This window comes from Neopelma chrysocephalum, unplaced genomic scaffold (genome assembly GCF_003984885.1).
Source record: "Neopelma chrysocephalum unplaced genomic scaffold, ASM398488v2 Primary Assembly neopelma1_59, whole genome shotgun sequence".
Lineage (NCBI taxonomy): Eukaryota > Metazoa > Chordata > Aves > Passeriformes > Pipridae > Neopelma > Neopelma chrysocephalum.
In genome coordinates this window covers 16,580,060-16,594,545 of record NW_020897714.1, presented here as the reverse complement: position 1 = coordinate 16,594,545, position 14,486 = coordinate 16,580,060, and the positions used below count along the sequence as shown (strand labels likewise).

The 14,486-nt window shown below is 45.3% G+C and overlaps 1 protein-coding gene across 2 annotated transcripts in view; it reads right to left on the bottom strand.

Moving 5' to 3' along the window:
- TCF20 (transcription factor 20) overlaps positions 1-5,864 on the bottom strand; it is a 130,609-nt gene extending 124,745 nt beyond the window's left edge. The window contains exon 1 of one of the 2 annotated variants that reach the window (XM_027680092.1): positions 5,637-5,864. The gene's annotated coding sequence lies outside the window, so the exon portion shown is untranslated. The remainder of the gene's footprint in view (positions 1-5,636) is intronic. The other variant, XM_027680095.1, reaches the window with a different exon arrangement.
- Between the last annotated feature and the right edge of the window lie 8,622 nt (positions 5,865-14,486).

Genomic DNA, 14,486 nt, shown 5'->3' with positions numbered 1-14,486 from the left:
TTATGGTTTTGGGCAAGTCAGCTTTCTGAAAGCTGAACAAGCTGGACCCATTTAGCACCAGAATAGGCACAAGGCAAGGAATATAGCCAGAGCCAGGAGTAAGGCTGCTCACCCCTCTTAGGATGAGCAAGTGGTTACAATGGTTCAGCCACAGCAAGAAAATCCCTCTTTACCCATGTGAAACTGCAGTTTCATCCAACAAAAATACTGGTCAGCACAAAACAAGGGGCCTAGCTGAAAAAACTGCAATAGAGGTGTTTGCTAAAAATCTTAAACCAGGTAGTTTTAACTATTATTAAGCTCTCCTTACCAAGGCATTTATGAACTGGATGATGAAGGTAGCCATGTAGATAAGGAACAATACTAAAACTGAGCAGACCCAAGCCAGACAGAAATATGAGAGGTACTGCAGGATTTCCAATAATAATTCTCCCTATTTCTAAATTGGACTCTGTTACTATCAAACAAGATGGCTGCCTTCATCACTATGCTAAAAAATTGTCTGTTTTCATTACAAACTTAACAATTAGTTTCAGGGTGCATTTTTCTTTCCCCATTAGCTTCTACATCATCAGATGAACAAAAATAATGCAGTTTTTTTGATTAAAAAAAACAAGCCCATATTACTCCACTGTCTTTATTTCTCTCCACCTCCTCTGCTCAATTACTAGAAGCAATTTACAGACAATAAATGTAACTTCACAGCTGCCTGTATGAAGTATTCCCTCCATTTTATAGATGAGGTTACAGCCTATACAGAAATTAATATCAGCGAGGTCTACTTCAAAGCTGGATAAGCAAGAGGAACAGATGCACTCTTAAAGAATACAGATCATGCCTGTACCCTAGTAAAACCAGTAATAAAGAATTAAGAATGTTGCCAGTTGGCTATAAATTCTTTGAATGTATCTGCTTAAATACAGTAACAAACAAAAGCTTGCTTTGAGGTTTTGCTTGGTTTTATTCTGTTTTTATTAGGAACAACATTATGAGATTTCAGATGTACCGCTTGCAGACCAAACATGCTCAGCTTTACTAGTAAACACATGCTTAACTGCTACCTTCATGGACTCAGAGAAGGTCTGCCCAGTTGGTGTGTGATCACCAGGAATCTTCAGCCAGAAACTCTGTACATAATTTCAATCGATGAAGATAAGCAAGCCAGGAGAGAATCTAATATTTTCTGACATAGCCTCATGGGCTTTGGCAGGGCTAGGAGGAGCAAGAACCTATGTCTGTTGTTAGAATTGCCAGCTGTGACTATGAAAAAGCACTAGGAGTAGCAACACTAAGGGGAAAAAAAAAATCCAAAGGTGTAGTTTTGTGCAGGCACTCTTCTGATGATAACTGCTCCTTGAGGCTTAATAAAAATGCACAGCCAACTTGTCTTCTTCCACACATTAGCAGAGCCCAGAAATAGCACTTGAGTCTAGTTATACAACTTCTCCTAGGAAGCAACCACCACCGGCATGCAGGTACTCCAAAGGCTGAGTCATCTGAACAGTCCCTTCAAGGGAAAGTAATCCTATTAAGAATTGGGGTGTTGGTATTGAAGGCAAAAAGGAGTGTTAATTTTGGCACTCCTTAATTACACAGGGTCTACTCCGTCCATTTACTACCAAACCTAACACCTGTAGGTTAGTAAATTCACGACACTCCTCCATCCACCTCCAAGGTCCTCTCCTGACCCTATCCTCTCTTTAACCAGCAACTGCCTGTCATTGCTCATATGCTTCCTTATCCCTGACTAACACAAACTAGTATTTGTACAACCACAGAGCTTGGAAAAGTGGCCTTCATTTCTAGCCTGCATACAAATGCCAGGCATGCTTAAACCAACAGGGCGTTGTGGGTTCTGTGCTGTGACCAGCTTAAAACCAAAAGCCGTATCATGCACGCATCAAAAAATAGGTAGGCTTCAAGATGGACCAAAAACACAACACTTAAGGATTTGGACTTGTAAAATCTCACATGGGGAGAGCTGAAAAACACAATCACTTTTCTAGTAGAACTGCCATTCTCTGCATTTTCACTGCAGCAAGTGCCGATGTTTGTGCCCACTGTGCCCTTTACTCAAGCCTGAAATGGTGTCACACTCAGCAGATGTAGCTGCTGCAGAAAGCGCAGGCCCAGCAAGCAGAGTCCATGCACAGAGCACACAACCCATGCTCCCCTCTTCAGTCAAGGTCTGAGGTGTTCATGCCGACCGTCAAGCCTCAAAATCTCCCAACAGCTGCACAACATCAGCAGGAGGAGAGGAGACATAATGGGCTGAGGTTTTAACTGGCACCCCAATGTAATCAGCAATGCTACAGGAGTCCAGAACTCGACTCTTACCAGGATCCCAGTCCAGCAGCCCCCATTCGCTCCACCTGAGGACAGGCCAAAGCACTCCTCCCTCTCCTAAACTCTTCCAAAGGGGATGGACTGGGAAAGAAACCAGTGGTTGGGAATTTTATTTTTGAGGTTGGTAGATCTGTTGTGGAGACTGATCCACTGATATTTTTCTAATATAAGGAACATATAAGATGCCTGGAATTTGATATCTGCTCTTTAATTAAATTGAAATAAGTAAATCACAGCCTGTTGCCATGGAGAATGAACAGACACAGCCTCTTGACTCCAGGGCAGGATCAAGCAGGAGAGGCAGACAAGGCTGTGAAATTAAAAACACCTATTTTAAAGCAAATGGTCTTGATAATTAGCAAAAAATGTGGCATAGGGAAATAATATAACCATATGGCAGGAAGTGGTTTTCAAGGTGAACTACAAAGCTGTTTTAAATAAATGAATAAACTGCTGGAGCTGCTGGGTCACCCACAGAACCATACATGCAGTATTAAACGTGAATCTGTGTCTGTTCCTATTTTTTAAGGACTTGTTTCAAGTGATTAATGTTTGCACCTATTTGCAGTTACCAGAAAGCCATCAAACTCACACGTTTTCAAAAGCCTTGCAGTTCACCCTGAAGCGAGAACCAAGTTTATGGGATATAAAACCTTTTATCTCTTACTCAGTGTCATTACACAATTCTGGTCAGGTCATCAGACACTAATAATCTTTCCTGAATCTGTGCATCCTTATTATGGACTTCCATGACAAAGCGACTTTGGAGGGAATTTGCCCTCAAACACCACGTGCCCCATCCTGTGCTACACCTCTGAAAAAGCACAGCTCAGAGAGCCAAAAGGTAACACTAGTCCCTCAGTGGGAGGCAGCACATCCAAGCCTGGCTGGTGGACAAGAGCCCTGCACGCTCCCTTCCCAGTTTGCTCAGAGCACAGGGCATCAAAATATTCCACCCCTTATAAGATACTTCTGCTCTGCTCAGATTAGAAAGGGCCACAGCAAGGAGATTCCCTCATTACCTCTTTGAGCCCAGCCAGGACAAATCTGAGCAAGACTGTCTAACAATTTCCATTGAGCACGTGGCCAAAGTGCATCAAATTAAAATAGCTTAAAATACTTGAAATGCATTGTACCTGATGATTCAGTTTCAAAAATACACTGCACATTTTTTTGAAGGGAAGGGACAAATGAACTTTTGCTTTAAGCCTCCCATCCACTCTACAGAAAAAGCCAACCTTTGTTCGTATTTCATGAAGACACAAGTTGTCAGCCACAATTATTACTGTTCTACAGATGCTAATGACCGAAATGAAACAAACTATCAGCGTCCCAGTCCAGACCCTGGTAACACAGCTGGTTACATTAAAAACCAGTCACATTCACAGCCCTCAGCAGCAGAACTTGATCTGGCTATTGACAAGTTCCCCTCTGTTTTCCACCATGACCAAGAAACATCCGCAAAGGGAGGGGAGTAGGGACAGGAATCTTGGGAAAAGAAGGAGTTGTGGAAAAATGCACAATAAAAATCAGAATTCTCTACTTTCACAGTTTTGCCCAGTTTTGGAACATTTGCTGCTTTAACTGAAGTCATACTACGTAAGATTTTTCGCCTTCATTAAAAATAAACTCCAGGTCCAAGTCTACATGAAGACAGGCATAAACTTGCAGATCTGGTTCACCCTGAAGGACACCAACAAGGACCCCAACGCCACTCCTTAAAAATGCTGGGGTGGGGGCAGCACACGTGAGCTAACTCACAGTGTTTGAACAGTCAAGACTCATAGCAGCATCTGCCCAATCTCTTCGCTCATGTACTCCCTTTCTTTCCAAACTCTGCAGTGAGAGGAGTTGTGAAACACCTCGGGACATATTAGCTGCACTGGAAGGTGCTACACGCTCTTGGCTTCCACACTCCCCACCACCTTCCCTGGCATGCCATCAGTTTCCTACTGCTTGAACCACAGTCCTGCACCACCACCTGAACACAAATGGCTTTGCCAGAAACTGTTTCTGCCCTCACAGGCACCTGGCAACAGGTGGCTTGTTCCTCCTGACCTCCTAGCTCTACTTATGTTTAATTCTGACTTAAAGAGAAGATATCTAACACAATTATCAAGGCTGGCCAAGCATCTCCCTCTGAAAGGGAACTGCGGTTTCTTCTCTGTCCTCACAAGCCAAAATAACCGCGCAGAGGGAGACTCCTTCCCAAAGAACACTCCCAGTTGGACAGAACAAGGGTTAAGGGGCACCTCCAGAGTCAAGGGCTACCTCGTTAAAACTCAAGCCCAGTGGCCACTTGGCATACAAAGGAAGATGCTGACCATGCCCAGGAGCAGACTATTTTCATATCACAGCATAGAGAGTCACAAGCCAAAAATAAAATAAAAATAAAAAACCACCATCCCTCACACATACCACTGTTCTCTTCAGCAGCATCGCACTGAACCATACACACACAGAAGGGAAAGCACTTGCCGTGCCAAGCACCCTGCCCAGGCTGTCCACAGCCCCCCATTCCCATCACTCTTGGCGTCCCAGCTCCCTGCAAGCTCCTCCTGCACCCCCAGCCCACCTCCCCGTGACCCCCTTCTCCCACACACAAACTTCTCCTGACCTACATGCCCCCAGCACCCTTTCAAGCGTCACACTCTCCACATCCACAGGCAGTAAAACCCAGGGAGAGGGCTTCCCAAACAAGCAGAGTCTTCAGACGCCAGCCTTGCTGGGGTATTTCTCAGCCGTCGGTGTGGCTGCCGGGCCTCCCAGCGGGAGTTTCCAGCAGTAAACCTCGGTGGCTCGAGGAGCGTGTGGCACACGTGCGCACCCCCGCCACTGTCAACAACTTCCAGCCACGGTCCCAGTGGGCAAGTCCCGGTGGGCGACGGGCTGCCTACCACCGCCAGCAGTAATCTGGCTTGGGAAAGGCAACTCGTAAGCAGGACGGCGTTTTAACAAAAATAAAGATCGCCTTAATATTATCCTTAACAGCCAGAAAGGTCACTACGTGGGGGTTCATAGTGGGGGGAGGGAAGGGGGATGGGTGAGGGGAGAGAAAGGAGAGGGGTGGCAATGGACAACCCCCCACGGCTTTAACTGTTTGATCGCCGTAAAACATGAAGGAACTGGAGATTAACGAGCAGGACAGGAACCCACGCGCAGGGAATACCCAGAGCCCCCTCCCGCCCTTCACACGCGGGAAGGCGGCGGAGGGACGCGATGGGGGGCGGAAAAGAAATAACAGCAAAGGCCGCACACGCCGGGGTCACACACACCCCACCACCGCTTACCTGTGCGGGCCGGCGGCCCTCAGGGTCCCATGGCAGCCCCGCCCCGCCCCGCCCCGTCCCGCCCCGTCCCGCGGCGGGCACAGGAGCTCCGGAGTCTTTGTTGCGTGGAGGGGACCGGGAATGGGAGCGAGTCCTGTCAGCTCATGTGACACGGCGGGCTCGGTCTCCGCTGCTCCTCCTCGCTGCTCTCCCCTGCCCTGTACCCTGCCCGCCCTCCGCCGGCGCTCGGCGCAGGCCCCGCAGCCGGGCACGGGTCTCAGGCCCGACTGGCTGCTGGCGGAGCGGCGGCGGCGGCGGGGGAGGAGGAGCCGGCGGCGGGGCGGGCTCCGCGGCGGGGCCGGGCGCGGAGGAGGGCGAGGAGCGCTCGGGCAGCTCCCAGCGCTGCCTGCCTGGAGCGGGGAGTGGCGGGGTAGGGCGGGCGCTGCCCCGGGCTCTGCGCCCCGTCCTGTGCTATTCCGCCCCCCCCCGCCAGACTCCCACTCCGGGGGAGATAACACGGACCCCTGAGCACGGGGTTTGTTCCCTCTTGAGGCTGCTGGTGGTGCACTTGGGGCCCTGATGCACAGGCCTGGGCCTGCCGCAGCAGTCAGGAAAGTAAATAAAAACGTAATTATATGCTTTCTAGTTGGGGCAATGAAAGAGAAGAAAACCCCTCGTTTTCTCTAGAAGAGATCTGAGAAATAGCAGTACGGAGTCAGATCAGCATCCTGCCTCCCAGAGTGCTGAACAGACAAACCCTAGTAGTCGGCTGCCCAAGATGACTCCCCCCATGACCTGGTGATCTTGTGGTCAGGCACTTCCCTGCTGGGGAAACAGCTGGGGTCTTCGTATTTAACAGCTCCCAAAGGATTTTGCTCAATAATACATTCAGTATTTTTGTTTTTGAACCATGTGAAGTTTTTGTGTCTGCTACATCATGCAGCATCCAGCTTTCTTCTTCAGACAGCATTTAGTCATCTCCTTTTATTTGCCAAACTCTAAGTAGGGGGCAGAGAGATCACCTTCCTGCAGCTTTTTTATACCCCAATATGCCATTTTTCTTCACGATCCAAGTCTGAAAAACATACCACCACCAAGCCAGGCCTTGCATAGGAAACACAGGCGACATTCTATCAGAAATGCAGACAGCTCAGAAAACCTCAGACTCCTTCATGAAATCGAACCACAAATTCAATGAGCAGCTTCCCTGCTGCTCTACTCAGTCCCAAGATTGCTCCTACACTGGCATCAGCTTCCTAGACACCTTAACTGACATTAAAAAACGGCACCCTGCAAGCCAGCACACACACAAGAACCTACAGACCATCCAACTTTCTCTGTAAAGCAGATGCAATAAGACCAGCAGCCATCCACAACACACCAAGAAGCTGTGAGATTCAGCCAGCCCTGCAGATATTGTAGCACCTGCTCTGAGTGGAACATTGGTGATTTGCTTTATCCACCAAGGTCACTCTTCCATAAAATAGATATGAATTTACTGCAATAAAGATATGACAGCAACAACAGCAATTTTGGAAAATCACTTTTCAAGGAATCAAGGTTTGTTTGGTATTTGTCTAGTGCTACCAAAATTAACAAGGACTGGCACATTAGCTTTCTGACCACTTTAGCTTTCTGCCAGTCTGTTTTTCTGCTTATTATTTTATTTTTATATCTACTGTAGCATTCCCTCCTTCAACCATGTGCTCCTGATAGTGATAATATTCCACGCTAAAATCCACACATAAAAAAATCTCTTAAACTACTGTCCCTGAAAGGTTGGGGCTTTTCCTGTGTCTCTCTTCCTAACCTTCAGGCTCTCCCTTTCGCAACTCATTACAGGAAGCAAATCCGCAGATGAAAACTTAAGAAATAGAATCAGATACCACCAGAGCATCAAACATGAAATACGCCAGCACTGCTTCACAGACAGCATCAATGCTCTTCCTCCCATAGCAAAATGCTGCAATTCTTTGTTCCTGCATGTACTCTTCCTGAATCTCTACAGTTCATCACTTCATCCAGCACATGAGATACCCTTACAGAAACCATGTGAATGAAACTAAATAATTGCTGCCTTAGAACAAGCGCATACAGTCAGACAGTAAAGGACATTAGGGGGGTATTTGTCAGACAGCAACAACTTGAACCCATCAATCCTTTACCCCAAAGGAGACCTACAAAACCTTCCCAAAAGCTAAAGCTCAGCATTAAAACTTATAATCCCTCGATACTAAAGCTCATGGATTTAACAGAGTTGTTGCCTCCCTGGCTGGTTACAGCCTCCCTGCTGACTTCTCCCTTTGTCACCAACACAAACAACTCTTTTTCACTCGTGCTCCATCAGAGAAACAGCAGCCTGTCAGTCACTGCTCACACCCCTTTCCGCTTCATAGGTGCTCCTTTTTTTTCTCAAGTGGTCCAATTGATTAATATAATTAGATTAAACTAAGAGCAATTGTATCTAACCTGTAGTTAGCTTGAATATTGCTGCTTTCTGTCAGATCTGATAAAGAGACCCCGAGCCCAAAAGCTTGTTTGCTTTTTCTAGCTCTATCAGTTGATCTAATACAAGATTTTACCTTTCACCACAAACCTTGCTTCCCTAGGATCTTTAGACCATCACGGCTACAATACCACTTTTAATGTCTTGCCTGCCTTAACCAATTCTTCCATATTCTCTTATCTATGAAGTAGGATATGGTAAAATGTATTCCCTTCTGTATCAGTTCTTATATTATTTTCCTAAACGTAATATCCAAGTACCTTCTAGGACTACATTAGCTGATCTGACTACCATCTGTCACATGAACAGTTTGGTTTTCTTTTTCTTTTTCTTGTTCTCTCCCCAGGAAGAAAATTATGTATGCAGCAAAGTGTTTTGGCCTCATGAGGGTTTTCTTCCCCTTTCCTCTATTCATGTTGCTCTGCATTTACACCAGAGAAAAGGAGGACAATGGCAGTTACTGTGATAGACCTTATTTCCCAGGGAAGCTAATTTCAGTGTTGAGCCACCCATAGAAATAGTCTCCAGCACAAAGCAACATTTTACTATGTCATTCCCCAGCAAAGAAAAGCTAATCCATATTCTTGACATTTGGGACAGAAAATTCCTAAGGAAAGAACAGCATTTTCCTTTTTCCAGAAAAAAAGAGTTTCAACATGTGATCCTCAGTATGCGACGTTCAAACAGATTGTTGCAGATTATTAACATACAGGCCAGCGCTCTATACAGTTATAAATAGGAAAATCTGGAAACCAAAAAGAGTAACACGCCTTTTAATTGCACTGAGGCAGATTATCATGGGACAGCTTGGAAGGGAAATGGAGACAGACTATTTCATGCTAAAAAAAATAGATAGAATTTACTTATGTGTAAGGAATCACACTGCTGTTCCTCAAAGAGGAACCCTGAATGATCCCACGTGTCTACAAAGGCAGTAGGTACAACATACGAGCTACTGAAAGACAGAAACTGAGGTGAAGAGAGGAATCATCTGTGCTCAAGCACTGAAAGCAGAAATACCAGAAGACCTTGGGGAGACAGTAGACAGCAGATTTAATATGTTTTTGCAATGTGATATGGCAGCAAAAATCATGCAGTTAATTTAATTTGGGGTTGTAAAGGCAGAGACCTCTTCTCAGAGATATAGGCAATAGTCCCATTTTTTAATATAGTGGTGAGACCGCAGTTCGAAGACATGTTCAGTTCTGGACAACGTGGTGCTAGGTACATGTCAACAACTTGGAGGGAAATAAAAAAAAAGGAACATAAAATGATAAAAAAGCTGGAAGGGATTACAGCATGTGTAGGTTGGCCAAATAACAACTGTGAAGAGCATCATGGGAATTGCATATGAGAACTTCAGGGGTGCAGAAGCACCAGGGAGCGAGAAAGACTGTTTAGGGTTGTCTGAGTGAGTAGAAATGATATAAATGTAAATTAAATTAAGCAAAGAAAACATTAATCTACAAGACTGCAAGACAGCATCCCAGAGGAGCTCTCATCACCTGATTCACACAGGACTATGGAGCAAAGCACACAAGAAACCACTAAAGAAACCCTGACTACAGGAAGGGTTTACATGAGGACAATATGCCTTTGGGACTGTTTAACTGTCCACTGACTGGGACATCTGCAGAGCAATAGGTCTCAGCCCAGGACATGGTGGAAATTTCCCTTCTCCACACTATTACTGGAGACACTTGTAGACCAAAATAACCATGCGGGAAACCTTGGAGGGAGTCTTGTATTCAGAGGGGTTGGGAGGGGGAGGTGTATAGTCAGAATTTTTCCTTTTTATCACTATGATTTTCTGGTTTATCATCTGGAAGGAACAGCAGTGATGTCACTCCTTGTGTTTTAATATACATTCCCTTGGATTACACAGATCTTTGAGGAGACAAGCGCTTACCTCTTCCAAGAAGCCTGTGGCATCCAGATACAGCAGTTAATTGGAAAGAAAAAATTCAGAGGCTGTAATATTCCATAAGTAGAGGGATGAGACTAAGATAAGATCTACCATAGGAAAGACAACTTGAGTACCACTAACACCTTTACATTACACTGTGCCATCATATATTCTGGCCTATCTTCATACAGAAAAGGAGACCCGACAGTATAATATGTTACTCCCAAGAAAGGGCTGATACACCATGTTGCTGCTCAGCCTGGATGTGCCACAGACATGTTGCTGGGAGGGGAAGGAAAAAAAAGTCCTAACAACTTTATAGATGTTCTTTAGGGAGTTCGAATGTCCTTTCTGATTTGGTCTATATTTTTTTTAACAACACCCCTTAGGGGAGGCATGTGCCGTGATCATTATCAGTCCAACCATACACAAAGCACACAAGGGTATAGTCCCCCATAACTGTTGAACTTAAATTGCCTTTCCCTACTTAGAAATGTCATGATCTTCATGAAGGAAACCTTTCTGCTTATTTATTTAAACAAAAAACATGGCCTAATGCGCAAATCTAAGTGTACCAACATTTGAGTTTGAGATAGTCTTGTAAGGAGTTGCTGAAACATATGCTAAAATTAATTCATCACCTCCCCTACTTTCTCACAAACCTTTGACTGTTTCACTTTGCTTAATGGTCCATCTTCCTCAGGACAACATATGTTACAGACCTCTCTGTAATTTCATGCTCTTACCTTGCAGGCTGTGCTTAAAGAGAAGAAAAGGAAAAAAAAAAAGAAAAAGGAAGCACTTTCTCTTTTCTTTTAAATGTAGCTCTTTTCTAAGTGCTAGGACAGGCACTGTCAGCTCTGAAAATTCAAGATTAATCAAGCAATTAAGAATTGCTATCTAGTGACTTATCATGACTGGAAATGAGAGATGCTACATTCATTTTAGCTCTGCAAGAACCCAAAATAGCTAACCTGATTTTTATGGACAGCAAGATTATGTTAAATCTTTTGGGAAGGAGAAGGAGAAGAGTTACAATTCCTTCTATTAAACTGTTTCCTTCAGAACACCCATCTGCGTTTTGCACATTCCTTAGCCAAGGGCGGGGCTGTACAGAGGGCCATGCTGGAAGAGCTGCTGTACTTCAGATTCACACCCTGCCTTGACCTGAATGAGTCTGGAAGCATTCAGAAATCCCAAGAGCAAGAGCCGAGATGAAGTTTTGCTTTCTCTTCCCATGTGCCAGCACAGCGCTGCACTACACTGCTTGAATAAACAACCCAACCAAGCAGAAATTACATCACCTTCAAACTGTGGTTTCTTTTAAACATTGAAGAGAATGGTAAGCATTTCCATTCACGTAATTATCAGCATGATCACCTCTCCTCACACCTCCTTCTCCAGATCTAATTGTTGCAATGGTAGGGACTTTCCTGCCTCCCCTCCTTGCAAGTGGAGAGAGCCTTTGCAACTCAGCTGCAGCCATTTGCTTTCCTCTCCACAAGTTCAGTAACTTCTTCAGGAATCAGAAAGGCTTTATGGGGTGAATGAGCAACAATTCAGCACATTCCCTCTCTAAACATTTATTTGGGGAAGTACAGCATACATATTTTGGCTTTCTATGGTAATTTGGTTCTGATGAGCTTTACTTATTGCCAAAATGGTGGATGCATCCGTAAAAGAAAGGAGTAACTTCTCCAGCAGCTCTGCTACCTCAGCAAACAAACCTCAGCCAGACAGACGTGAGTCTGATTGATACCTGCATGAGAAATCAAAAGTGAAAAGCAGAGTGCTGCAGAAACTGGTGCTGGTGACTCAGGAAGAAACTTTTTTTCCCTAAACTATAAGGAGCTCAGCAGCTCCTACTTTCCCAGCTACTGGCTGCTACCTGGACAACTTGGTGCAAATAAGAACATAGGAACCTGAATTCTGTTCCCAACTTCACCTTTGATCGTCTGCAATTTTTGAAGTCATTAAGTTCCTGAGTCTCCATTTTTTCCATATATGAAGCTGAAATGACATACTGAGCCTTGCAAGAACTTCTGCAACCTTTGATTTTAATGGCACGTGTCAGTGCCAAAAGCACCAATACGGACATTACAGCGCTAATTCTCTCACAAGGGAGGGAAGCTCACTGTGCTACGGGTATTTTGGGTACAATTATTACCCCTGGAAGTGCTCAGATATCATGGCACAAAATTGTAGGCAGACGAATCTTTCAGATGGGATAGAAACCAGAGGCCCTGACAGGTTATTAAAAGACATAACGTTTTGAAGAAGCCCATATGCTAGCTTTTTCATGTTCACCCTGTTCCAATTTGGATAATTACATTCTGACTCCTTAAGGCAGGGTGGCTGACCTGCCTGGCCCTACCAGCTGTATATCCAAATCTTCACGTGGCCCAGAGCGATACAACACAACCCACATATTTCAAAAAGGGGAAGGAAAAGAGAAGCTCCAGGAGAGGTTCATCGGTTAGTGAAGAGAAGCCTCCGTCCCGGAATGGGAGCCCTCCCAATCCTGCCAAAACAGTCCTTGCCTCAGAAGCTGACAGCTTGTCCTCCTGTACCACTTTTCATGGGAACCTGCCTGGTATTGTCAAAGCACCATCACCCTTTGTCCCCAGATAACTCTATCATCGCAGCACTGATGCTGTGAACCTTGAAGATCCACAGCTCATAACACAGTCCAGCAGTTTACAGGACTGGTTAGTATTACAGGACCTAGTAACGTACTACTTACTAATAGTAACCTGCATTTCTATTTTATCATTAACAAAGAAAAACATTTCATCCCTCACAGAAGCGAAAACTGGCTTGCCCTAAAATCAAGCAACAGAAGATCCTGAAGATTCACATTCTCCTCTTCCCTTGGAGATATCACTGATGCTGCTCTTTTTTATTTATAAACTCTCAATGATAACTTCACTGTGCATAGCAAATCTTGACCACAACAGAATCCCAAAATACAGAAAGAGTGGTGTCTGAGCCTTCATCAGCTTCCTGACATAGTAAAGAAGAGAAGCAGCAAATGGTGCAAAGGCTTTTTTCATAATGGACACACCATAAATTTTTCCAAACCCAAGATAAGATGCCATTTCCAAACAGCTAAAGAAAGCGGTGGCAGCTCCAAGCAGCCCCCAACATCTGGCCAATTTTGCATTTCAGACACTAGTCTGACAAAATGATGGTGTCAGCAGCCACTCTCCTGTCCCTTGCATGGGCAGTCCTGTGCCAAGACAGAGACATTGATATCTGATGAGGCAATTGCTCCAGACTTAATGGATGCAAAGGAGGGGCATCTGTCCTGTCCTCATCTCTTCACAGGTGCTGGTGGCACCTGAGCCATGGTGCAGAGCTGTGAAGAGCGTCAGAGTCACCAACCCCAGAGGCTGAAGACAGTCACAGCAGGGATGTTCTGCATGGCTGTAGCTGTGCACCCCTGGGAGCCTGTGGTCTGGGGGTTACCAGGGAAGCGGCGGGGGATGTGGGCACGCAGGGGACAGGAAAGAGAGCAGAGAGGACCTAGGGCACCATCTGGTGGCTTTACTCACTGCCTTCCCTAAATCCCTGTCTCACAGGGTCATAATATTGCATGGCCAAGGACTGAAGAAACATCAGGTCTTTCCAAGAGAAAGCCCAGCTGGAACAAGAGACTCCTGCCCTTGGCCCAGACTTGCACACCCTTATGGCACTGCTGGGTGGGACAGCGGTGCAAACCAGAGCAGTAATAACCATTTCTCTTGGGTGCTGTTCAGTCAAGCATCTGCCTTGACAAAGAATCAGCCCTAGCTGGGTATTTAGAGTTGATTTGCAATAGTGACACCCTTGAGAAGGTTAAAGAAAAGAAGATAGAAATGATGAAGGAGAACACCTTGGACATACATTTCACTGGCGTTATCCACCACAGTAAGGTCTTGTTTAGAGATAAAGGCAAAATATAGTTTGCATGTGTCATACGACAAAACGGTACCCATGCAAGAGCTTGTCCTCTGCAGAAAAGGACCAAACAAACCAACGAACCACTCAAGTGCACCCTGGTTTTCCCCTTCTCAAATTAGGATCTGCTGTAAAACATTAGGAAGGAGTTGATTTAAAGGGAATAGATGACCTCAGTGTCACCAACACCCTTTGCAGCAATGCCAGATAACACTGAGGATGATCATAGTGAGAGACTGCATCTCTCGGGACCAAAGGCTCACGCCTGGTGAAGAGGGCAAAGGATCCTAGTGCTAATATGAGACCTCCTTTACAAGAAGGCAAGCAGTGCATTTCCACCTCGGACCACTGCTTACTTTGATAACAAGTCTACACTTCCCTGGAATCCTGTCAGTAGAAAAGGATAATTCAACACCTGGGAATCAAAGATTATACCACTATAACCAGAGAGCCTGCTCTGTGCATAACAACACCATTCTGGGAGAAGCAAGTGGAGCAAGTGGATCTGAGACCCTTATGG